At 32.2% G+C, this 11,588-nt stretch overlaps 2 long non-coding RNA genes and 1 pseudogene across 2 annotated transcripts; 1 reads left to right on the forward strand and 2 right to left on the reverse strand.

Annotated features, from left to right (window-relative positions):
- Window positions 1-1,134: 1,134 nt before the first annotated feature.
- LOC121222424 (uncharacterized) lies at window positions 1,135-2,577 on the reverse strand. The gene is made up of 2 exons (XR_005919694.1): window positions 2,331-2,577; window positions 1,135-2,223 (listed from the first exon to the last, which is right to left on the reverse strand). It is a non-coding gene; the product is annotated as an uncharacterized lncRNA (long non-coding RNA).
- Window positions 2,578-3,795: 1,218 nt separating this feature from the next.
- LOC121222033 (UDP-glucuronate 4-epimerase 6-like) lies at window positions 3,796-10,733 on the reverse strand (annotated as a pseudogene).
- Window positions 6,325-8,659, forward strand: LOC121222425 (uncharacterized). The gene is made up of 2 exons (XR_005919695.1): window positions 6,325-6,604; window positions 6,683-8,659. It is a non-coding gene; the product is annotated as an uncharacterized lncRNA (long non-coding RNA).
- Window positions 10,734-11,588: the final 855 nt, after the last annotated feature.

The raw sequence follows: 11,588 nt of genomic DNA on the forward strand, positions 1-11,588 counted from the left end.
TCACTAACTTAATAACTTTTTGATGTGCCATAGAAAAATAAAAATATTATGATGAACAATTGAAGTACATTTAATATTCTTAATTTGATATATTATTTATCTATTTCAATTTTTTTAACGCACAAGTTAAACTATTTTTATTTTAATTTCGTACATATTGTATATGTGTTGTTATTATTAATTTCACACCTTATATTTTATTATTTATTATATATTATTTTAAATACACTTATATTTTAAATACGTGATTCTACATATTTGTAATATATTATTAACGGTGTCTACATTCACTATATTCTAGTTCTATGGTAACTCCTTTCTTGTTGATGCCATTGACTTTCTCAATTCAATTAATTAATTTATTAACAAAGCCATAGTTGTAATTAGAGGTGCTCATGGGCCGGGCCTGTAAAAAAATTTCAACCCATTTACTAGGCCCGGGCCTGGCCCGGCCCGAAATATGGACCTGAGATTTTGCCCAGGCCCGACCCGTGGAAAAAAATAAAACCTGGGCCCGGGCCCGGCTCGGCCCGACCCGTTTTTTTTATTTTTTTTACTTAAAAGTTAAAACTAATTGTTATTAAATTTATATCAAATATCAAATTGTAATTTTTTTTGTATATAATGAACAAAAAAATAAAATAAGATTACTTGTTTGAATTTAATTACAAACAATTAATTTGAATTTAATTACAAACAATCAATTCTTAAAAAAAGAGTATAAAAATAAAAAATGAGTATACAATTAATTACAAACAATTAACTCAAAATTTAATTACTCTTAACTTTTTAACTTTTTAACTTAAATATTTTAAAGTTTATCATATCATTACATTTTTATGCTTTTAAAGGATAATAATATCAAAATTGATCCATACTCTCATTGATCTTTGATCCATATTCCATAGTTCGGATGTAAACATGAAGAAAAAGAAATTAATGAAATACTTATTCTATAAGCTAAATTACATAATACATATGTACCAAAAAAAATTAATGAAATTCAAACTGCATAAATCTAATCGAAATTCATAAATAGAAGCATCTCCATTTCTCAATCCTATTATTTTCCTCCTACTAGTAGATAAACATTACCATAATTTAATCAAAATTTAAGTTTTTCTTTCCCACTAATATTTTGGAAGTTCACTTCTTTTTCAGAGGAATCTGTAAGCATAACAATGTTTTGAGATAAGGACAGAAATTATCATCTAGAAAATCTGCTAATCTTGCATTTAATTGCAAAATGTTGTACAAAGTAAAATAAAAGAAAATCAAATTAAATTAAAATCTAAAAAGAAAATGTAAATGAAAGCTTACGGGAAAGGATTGGAAGCTAAGGTAAGCCAAATAGATTTCAATGTTGCTTGTTTTTGCAAAAAAACAAAGCAAAAATAAAAAAAGATGAGTTTAAATGAAGAAACTAAAATTGCATCCTGAGAAGATAAATAAAACAGCTTTGCAGACCAGTTTTTGAGAAGATAAATACATGCAAAATGATCCAAGACTAAAGCCTCCAGCATTTATCCAAGTAATTGTATCTAAAATTGTTGCTTGATTATCCAGCATTTATCCCAAAATAAAGTCTTATTATCCATCTTATTATCTAAGTAAATGTATCAGTGCAATCCAAACTACCAGGCTTAAAAGAATATAAGTCTTGATGGATATCACACGTCGATCTCATGATTTCTACAATCAACTAAATACTCCCCGACTCTCCCTATCACCAAGCCACAAACACACTTGAGATATTAAATGTAATCTGGACAAGAATCTCATGAAAGAACATAACTTCCTAATAACAACAGTAGTAGATAAAACATGAAATAAGAGCAGCAGCAACAAATAACCATCAAATCCTCTAGAACAGAACATAAGAAATTCATAAAAGTATAACATCAGGAGCTTGAGATTTGCTATTGACTAAGTTGTAGGCTTGCAAAAAATTAGCAACATTAACGAATCAGAATCAAAATAATTAACATAAAAATCATATGAACATCAACGAATCAAAAAATCATATTAACATTATTACCCAAAAAATCAAAATAATTAACATAAAAAGTCTTTTTACCCTTAAATGCCTGATTCTGGAACTGGGTGCAAGACCGGAGGTGGATCGGTGGAGGTGGATCGGTGGAGGTGGAGGTAGCTTGATGCCTTGATTTTGGAATTGGGAAAAAAATGAGGAGGGCACGATAGGGTTAGGGATTTGGAAGACTGCCGGGCAGTAAAGCAAAAGTTAAAATTAGCAACATTATTACCCAAAAAATCAAAATACAACGCAAAAAATATTATGAACATCAACGAGTAAACAAACGGTTTACCTTAAATACGAATTTGTTGGCGATTCAGGAATAAACAAACCCTTAAATGCTTGATTCTGGAACTGGGTGGAGGACCGGAGGTGGACCGATGGAGGTGGATCGGTGGAGGACGGAGGTAGCTTGATGCCTTGATTTTGGAATTGGGAAAAAAATGGAGGAGGGGAGGGGAGTCAGGGGACGATAGGGTTAGGGAATAGGGCAGTAAAAGTAAAACAAAACTTAAAACTTCAAATTAAAAATTAAAAATTAAAAACTAAATGTAGTATATTAATATATTTATAAAAAATATATATTTAATATGAAACCGGGCCGGGCCGGGCCGGGCCGGGCCCAGGCCAAAAAAATTTTGCTCGAGGCCCAAACGGGCCTCGATTTTTGCCCAAGCCCATATTTCGGGCCTATATTTTTACCCAAACCCTCCCATTTCGGCCCATGAGCACCTCTAGTTGTAATGCTAATGTTGCTATTTGTTAGCATCATTTGAAACCTTAACAACTTACATTCTTCTCAATTTTGTAATGATTAAAAAAATCAGTCAATTAATTTAATAAAAATTAAAATAAATTAAAATATTTTTATACTTTAAGAAATTAACAAGTAGAATTATAGGAATAATATAAATCACAAATAATATATGTCCAATTAATTATAACTAGAATTAATTCAATACAAAACACAATAAATTAAAAATCAAAATACCTTATGGAGACTCCATTTTAAAATAATCTAAAAAAGAACCATAAATGACATTTGCAAATGATACAACTTGAGCTTGAACTCTTAACATTTAATAATCCAGTTTTTGTCAACATTACATTGGCCTTCTGATTTTTTTAAAAAAATTTTAGAAAATAAAATATCAAAATTATATATGAATTTTAGTTTAATTTACAATTCGATGTATGAATTTGATTTGATGTAATTAAAAACATAAAATTTAAATTGCAATTAAAATGTATAAATAAAGCTATGATTTTGATTCAACTGTACACATTTAAAGAAATAAAGACATTAATTTATTTTTATATTGAATAAATATAATTATTTGTGTATGCAATATGATAACGCAAATGATGTTATATCGATAATTGTGTTACTAATTTGTGAAAATTAAGTAAAATAAATATTTAATGTATAAAATTACACAAAATCAAATTTCATTTATAGCATTGCATATTGAACCGAAATTCATGTGTATCTTTAAAAAAAACAATATTGTAACTTCTTAGTATTTTTAATGTGTTATCACGGCTTTACATTTGCTACTTAATTTTACAAGTAAATGTTTTATTTTGGGTAAATTATTCAGATAGCCACTCTATAATTATCGTGTTGTTTTGGTCACTCTAAATTATTCTTTGTCAATTTTAGCACTGCCATTAAGAACTTTTCCTACTTTTGTCACTCATCTGTTAGAAACCAAACAGAATGTTGACTGTGGTGCCACGTAATGCTAACTATATTGTCATGTAATATCTTTAGTGAAAAGGAAATAAGCCATGTCGGGTTTTCTCCATAGACTGTAAACAATGAAGAATATAAGTTTGGTGCGGGAAAGGTCATAGGTATGGTTATAAGTATGAGCAATTTCCTTACCAATTTTCTTCGTGGCGGCGTAAAGACTCACTGAATAGTTGGTCCTATCACATGCAGAGAATGGGGTTTCGATGTTGAGTCCATAAACAGAGCTCGACGAACCCTAAATGATCAAATGCTGAGTCTAGTGAAGGAAAGGTCGTAAATATGATTATAAGTATGAGTGATTTCCTCACTGACTTTCTTCATGCACTACACCAAAACAGGCTTTTAGCGGCATTTCTAGCGACGTTTGGATAAAAAACGCCGCTAAAGATCGATCATTAGCGGCGCTTTATGGAAAACGCCGCTGAAAATAAGCATTAGCGGCGTTTTCCAGAAAGCGCCGCAAAAAACCTAAGCCCAATGATGCCATTTTCTGAGCATTCTGGAATTTAGCGGCGTTTTTAAGAAAGAACCGCTAATGCTCAGGGCTTTAGCGGCATTTTTGAGAAAGCGCCATAAAAAAACCTAAGCCCAACGATGCCGTTTTTTGAGCATTCTGGGATTTAGCGGCGTTTTTAAGAAAGCGCCGCAAAAAAACCTAAGCCCAACGACGCCGTTTTTGAGTAATTGGGGATTTAGCGGCATTTTTAAGAAAGCGCCGCTAATGCTCAGGGCTTTAGCGGCGTTTTTGAGAAAGCGTCGCAAAAAAACCCTAAGCCCAACTACGCCATTTTCTGAGCTTTCGGGGATTTAGCGGCATTTTTGAGAAAGCGCCGCAAAAAAATCTAAGCTCAACGACGTCGTTTTCTGAGCATTCGGGGATTTAGCGGCGTTTTTAAGAAAGCGCCGCTAATGCTCAGGGCTTTAGCGGCATTTTTGAGAAAGCGCCGCAAAAAAACCTAAGCCCAACGACGCCGTTTTCTGAGCAGTCGGGGATTTAGCGGTGTTTTTAAGAAAGCGCCGCTAATGCTCAGGGTTTTTAGCGGCGTTTTTGAGAAAGCGCCTTAAAAAAATCTAATCCGAACGACGCCGTTTTCAGAGCATTCGGGGATTTAGCGGCGCTTTTAAGAAAGAACCGCTAATGCCCAGGGCTTTAGCGGCGTTTTTGAGAAAGCGCCGCAAAAAAAAAACCTAAGCTCAACGACGCTGTTTTCTGAGCTTTCGGGGATTTAGCGGCGTTTTTAAGAAAGCGCCGCTAATGCTCAGGGCTTTCTCAAAAGCACCGCTAATGCTCAGGGCTTTAGCGGCGTTTTTGAGAAAGCGCCGCTAATGCTCAGGGATTTAAAATAATTTAAAATATTTGTTAAAAATGGAAAAATTAAAATACTATTATTTAAAATAATTTTAAAGTTTTTTGGATACATTACTGATTTTTTTAGTTTATATATTAAATAATTTCTTATATAATCGTAAAAGAGATAGTATTAAGGTTTAAAGGTTATGTGTTAAGGGTTTATGGGTTTAGGGTTTTAGGGTTTTAGGGTTTAAGTTTATGGTTTAGGGTTTAGATTAACTAGTGTTTTCTAATTTATATATTAATTAATTTCTTATATAATTGTAAAAGAGATAATATTAATTTGGTTCTTCAAAATCGTGTGAAGATTTGGTTCTTCAAAATCGATATAAGCTATATCCAAGGATATCCCCATCTTATCCCATCTCGGTTTAGTATTTTTAGTGCTCGGTTTAGGTTTTTTATCCAGTTTAGTTTTTTACGTGTTTTGCCTTGCCCCCGCCGTGATCAAATAATTATATATGGATTTAGGGATTATGGTTTAAGGGTTGGGATTTAAGGTTTAGGGGTTAGTAGTTAGAGGTTAAGAGTTAGGGATTTAGGGGTTAGGATTTAAGGATTTAAGGATTCAAGGGTCGGGTTAGGGTTTAGATTAATTAGTTTTTTTAATTTTTATATTAAATATGTTTTTATATAATTGTAAAAGAGATAATAATAATTTTAATATATTAAAATTATGAGTATAGTTTATATTATTTAAGAGATATATAATAGATAGACTTTATGTATATTGAATGGCTAATTTAGGGTTTAAGGTTTATTTGAGATTTATTAAATGATACAATTTTATACAATTAATTAATAATTTTATATTTAAAGAATATTTAATCTAAACCATTTGATATATTTGATATGGATATATAGGTAATTATTTAATTTGGATAGGACCAAATTATAAGAAAAAAATACAAAAATAAAAATGAAATAAAAATGATATGGGTATATAGGTAATTATTTAATTTAGATAATTCTAACTTAATAATTAATTGCAGTCATTTTATCATTTGTTTTCTTATTAAATGTTATTTTATTCAAAATAAAATAATTTTTTACGGCGTTTTAAAAAAACGCCGCAAAAAAACGTCACAAAAAAAATAATTTCACTTTTAAAAATGGCGCCGTTTTATCTCAAAATTCCTCCCTAAAACCCTGAAATTTTCCTCCCTAAAATTGGTATCCTCAAAATACCTAAGTGTTTCTCTCTGCCACCATCGTTTCATTATCATCTTCCCTTCTCCCCCTCTTTTTGTATACCTCTCAGAAGGGCTCATACTAAATCATGTGGATCCGAAAATGGAAACCCAGGACCAGGAGCATAATGTTCGTCGATTATCAGTTCAGTAAGAGGAAACAAATGAAAACCCAGTAATTTCTTGCAGATACGATAATGGCTGAGTTTTTCTCATCTCAGGAGTTTTGTTCTCTACAGCAAAGCATCCAAAAAACTGAGAATTTAATGGTGATTTTATCTCTTAAAGTGATACAATTTTGTTAATACCAGTACTCTCTACTAATACTTTTCAATTGCAACCAGAAGATTTATGGATTAGGACACCTTAGAAAGGAATAGTAACTTTTGCTCTGCCACGAGGAACTGGTATTGGGGAATTGACGAGTGACTTCAAAATCCATTTCCACAACCCCCGAGGAGATTTCTACTGGTCTATAATGTTTCTGTGTTTTATATCTTAAAATAGCTTTGCCCAATTGATACTTCTTGTTTTCCCTTCTCTGTTGGTTAAATACAACAATGATAAAGAACAAAATGACACTGGAAGCCTCTAATATTGATGGTTTTAATAAGGTAAATGACATAAGGATACCTGTTTCTTCAGTTTGCTAATAGTTTCTTGTATACCTTTTTGTTTCTCTTTCACTTTGCCTTTCATTTGTTTCCTCTCAGAAGAGCTCATACTAAATCATGTGGATCCGAAAATGGAAACCCAAGACCACTGTTTAACCTGGACTTGACTCTAAAGATTGGATTCTGGTTGTTGAAACACTCAATAATGTTCGTCGATTATTAGTATTCCATAAGGAAAGAATGCATAGTATGCTATAAGTCTCCAATTCTTACTTGGTTATCTAACTAGAAAGACTAGAGAATCGGGTGTCTTAGATTTAATTTGACTAGTGCATTCTGTTCCTTAATTTTCAAGATTCATACAATTCGTACGTTTTCAAATTTAATTAGTGATGTTAATCAAAGATCGAGGAAACACAAAAGCAGTGAAAGGTGGGTAATTTCAGGGTATGTTCTTAACTATGTAAATTTAAAAGAGGCATTAAATGAGAACGAAGAATATACTGCACAAATTTTTATCTTGGTAAATTAAAAACGTGAAATTATAATTTGAATACTGTTACTTAGTGGGTGATTCTTTTGGAAGGAGTCTTTTGATGGGTCAATACTCGAGTATTAGATTGGTTTTTTTATAATAGAAGATATTGTTTCTAATATTTTGTTGAGAATTAGTGTATTGTAAGTATGTGCTTGGTAGGGCTTGTTTTACAGAGTCAAGTTCAAGGGGTACTATGGTCGTACTGTTCCACGTCTGGTAGGCAGTTGGGATCTGATATGCTTACTGCTATTTTATTTATCTGGAAGGAAGTCCATTTTTTTTCCAGTCTTAATCATGTTCAATTTGTTTCATTGGTTTGGATGGTATCGTTGTTTGCTATATTTGCAGCAACATAGTTCATATAGATTTCTATTAACTAAGTTCATTTAAAGTAGTTAGCGTCTAGCTATATATGGGTATTTTTGGTATATATGGTTTACAAAGCTATTGTTTTTTTTTCCTTTTTATCCCACCACTTTTTCATGCATACTGATGATTATTTGGATATCAACCTCTGATATCCTTGTTCACTTATTTTCATGATTGTTTGCTTTATTTTATAGGATTTGATAGATGTCCTGTCGTATTTTATGAATTTTATTTTTTTATTCATTTGATTTTATCAGGGTGTTGAGGGAATTAAATAATATGGAATTGACAAATTGATACAAGTAGCTGCATCCCAACTAAGCGACCAGCTCCTAGAGTCACGGGAGGCTGCTTGAACCCTTCTTTTGGAGCTGCAAACTGTATATGAGAAGTCCAACGGTCTCTCAACTGTAGTATCTGAGAATCCAGAGATGGGCTCTTGGGAGAACTTTTGTCTGTCAAAGCTCTCTCCTTTAAGTGCACAAGCAGTGCTTCGTGTGACAACAAACATCGCTTGGGAAGGTCTCGTTATTGGTTCCTAACGGTGAGTTTTATATCGACCATATATGAGTTTGTAGCAAGTAATGTCTTCTTTTTAATTTTGGCCACAAATATATGAGCTTTAGTGAGCAGAGTCTACAGTCACCTATTATTGTTTTGGCTTTGGTTTTGTCCTTTTTCCTTGTAAATTCTCTTGAATCATCGTCTCCCATCTTGGTTAAGAAATTAGTCGGATTGAAATTGAAATCGAATTAATGATATTCTTTGCATATGGTTCCCGAAAATAGTATACATTTGCTTCAGCTTTCCTTCTATTTTTTTTTGCCCTTAATCTTATAGCTGAATGTTCTATCATATATGTTACATAATATCGTGTATACATGCTCTGAACTGATGACATATAATGGTGTTATTGTTTGCTAGTCTAATTTATTAAATCTTCACTCTCTATTTTTTTTATATATATTTAGAAATGAGGTATGATGTTTTAAATATATGACAAGAAGTTTTAATTTTTTTTAATATAGATATATGTATGTATGTATGTATGTATGTATGTATGTATGTATGTATGTATCTAATATACCCATGCTAAATCTGGGTAACGTGTCTAAGAGTTTGGGTTTAGTTTAGAAGTCTTTATCATATGTTTACATCTTTTAACATCTTTAACATGTCTAACGATATAGATATATATGTATGTATGTATCTAATATATATTTTTTATTTTTAACATCTCTCTTATTTACCAAGTTTGTTGGTTTATTTGATCATTTGGTTTTGCATCCTTTAGATATTGAAGGTGTAGCAGTGGATTCAATCTCTTCAAGCTGGAAAAGCCAAGGCTTAGCACTTCTTCAAGTGGAATGTTATTTAATGTTGCATTCCATGGTCGTTTATCTTAGTTAGAACTGGAATTTGGTGTTATTGAAACAGAGTTTTGTAGCTACCTTGTGTACTAGCTTCTTTAACCATGATTGTTAATTATTACGTGTTTTGTAGCTTCTTTTATAATTGGCCGAGTTAATATAGATCAGATGAGCTGTGAGGTAGATTGCTCATTTATTTAAACATAATATATAAATTCTAAATTCTAAATTCTAAATTTAAATTCATTAATTTTTAGTTTTAAAGTTAAAATTTTAATAAAAAATTTAATTTAATTAATATTTTTTTATCCTTAAAATGTATATAGTTTAAAGTTTAAGTTTCAAATATAAAACATAATTTAATATTTATAATAGAAATAAATATTATTTAATTAAAATATTTTTTTAAAAGTCATATTCTTTAGCGGCGTTTATGGAAAAAGCGCCGCTAAAGGTCTTGTTCTTTAGCGGCGTTTGTGGGAAAAGCGCCGCTAAAGGTCTTGTTCTTTAGCGGCGTTTATGGAAAAAGCGCCGCTAAAAGTCTTGTTTTATAGCGGCGTTTGTGGGAAAAGCGCCGCTAAAGGTCTTGTTCTTTAGCCGCGTTTATTTCTAAAAATGCCACAAAAGTTTGCGGCATTGTCAAAGTGGCATTTTTTGCGACGCTATTGAAAACGCCGCAAATACTTTTAGCGGCGCTAAAAAGCGCCGCTAAAGGCAAAAAAAACACCGCTAAAAGCCTGTTTTGGTGTAGTGATGGTGACATAAAGACTTGCTGGATGGTTGGTTCTGTCATATTCGGAGAATGGGTTTTTGGTGTTGAGTTTATAAACAGAGCTCAATGAAGCCTAAATGATCGATGGTTGAGTCCATTGAAGGAAAGGTCGTACATATCATTATAAGTACGAGTGATTCCTCACCGGCTTTCTTCTTGGCGGCATAAAGACTCACCTAATGGTCAGTTCTGTCACATTTAGAAAATGGGTTTTCGGTGTTTAGCCCATAAACGTAGCTCAACGAAGCCCAAAAGATCAATGGTTGTGGATTTGCTACTTTGGCTACTTCGAGTAAGTTAACAAACCCAACAATGTTCGACTTAATGTACAATTGTGGGTTTTGCATAGCGTACTATGCACCGACCTATGCCACTAAGTGAAGCATGTGAGTGAGTGGTACGATATCGAACAACTTCGTCAACAAAGTGACACCGTTTAAATCGCCTTCGACAATGAAAACTTGGTGTTTGCTCAATAGATTCGACCTTACCCTTTTCAACAAAGGATTGTAATAATCATTAAAATTATCCAATCCCAAAACCTCATCGTCGTGTTTCTTCAAAGCAAGTGAACAGTGAGAACCAATGAACCCGGTGGCACTAGTGACCAAAAACGGAAAACCCATGAAGCCTACGTGGAGTAGAAGAGTGACAAACTTGTTTCTCACATGCCGCACCAAAAATATATACACATGTGGCGGCACAATCAGCATTACATGGCGGCACAACCAACATTCCATTTGGTTTTTCATGGAAGAATGATAATAGGAATAGTTCTTAACAACAATATTAAAATTAACAAAAAAAAATGATCAAAACAGGAATGCAATAATTTTAGATTAGGTATCTAGATAATTTACCCTTTTATTTTCTATATTTAGTTCCTGTGATTCTACTTCGTGTTACTTATTTGATTAATCTTATTTATAAAAAAATTAAAATAAAGACCGGCCCACTCATTACTTTTGACCATTGACTGAAAAGCACGTGCACAGCTTCTTTTTTAATACAAATATATTTGTCGATGATTTCGGCGACGCACGTGTATCCTCGTCCCCCCGACAATATATTTATCATTGCAATAAATTAATAACCAATGCCTTACCTCTTGAATTCTTTTTCATTAAATCTTTACAATAATAATAAAATATTTTTTTCCTTTAAAAAAGTTTGAATGGTAAGACACAATATAGCTTGTACTTTCAAAAACACACACACAAGATATATATAGCTGTAACTAAGCTATAACAATGGCTTTACTCAATGGAACTTTTTTTTTTCCATTTGAAACTTGGGTTCACATTTAATTCTTTGGGGTTTAAAGTTCAACTAGGAACCATTTCACACAATAATGCAAGATAGGTCCAACGTTTAGGATCCTGCCGTAATTGAACCAAACTTCTATTCCCAATAACCTATGCAAGATCATTCTTTAGAGTTCCCAAATTCTCCATAAAATTAGAAATGTATTTGGTCCTTAAGATTTTCATCCAGAATGAGTCAACATTAGAAATTATTTTGAATCCCAACTTGAGCAAAAATCTAAAGGTTTTCAACATATTTCCCACAAAACTAATGTTGACTTACAAT

This window comes from Gossypium hirsutum, chromosome D10, assembly GCF_007990345.1.
Source record: "Gossypium hirsutum isolate 1008001.06 chromosome D10, Gossypium_hirsutum_v2.1, whole genome shotgun sequence".
Lineage (NCBI taxonomy): Eukaryota > Viridiplantae > Streptophyta > Magnoliopsida > Malvales > Malvaceae > Gossypium > Gossypium hirsutum.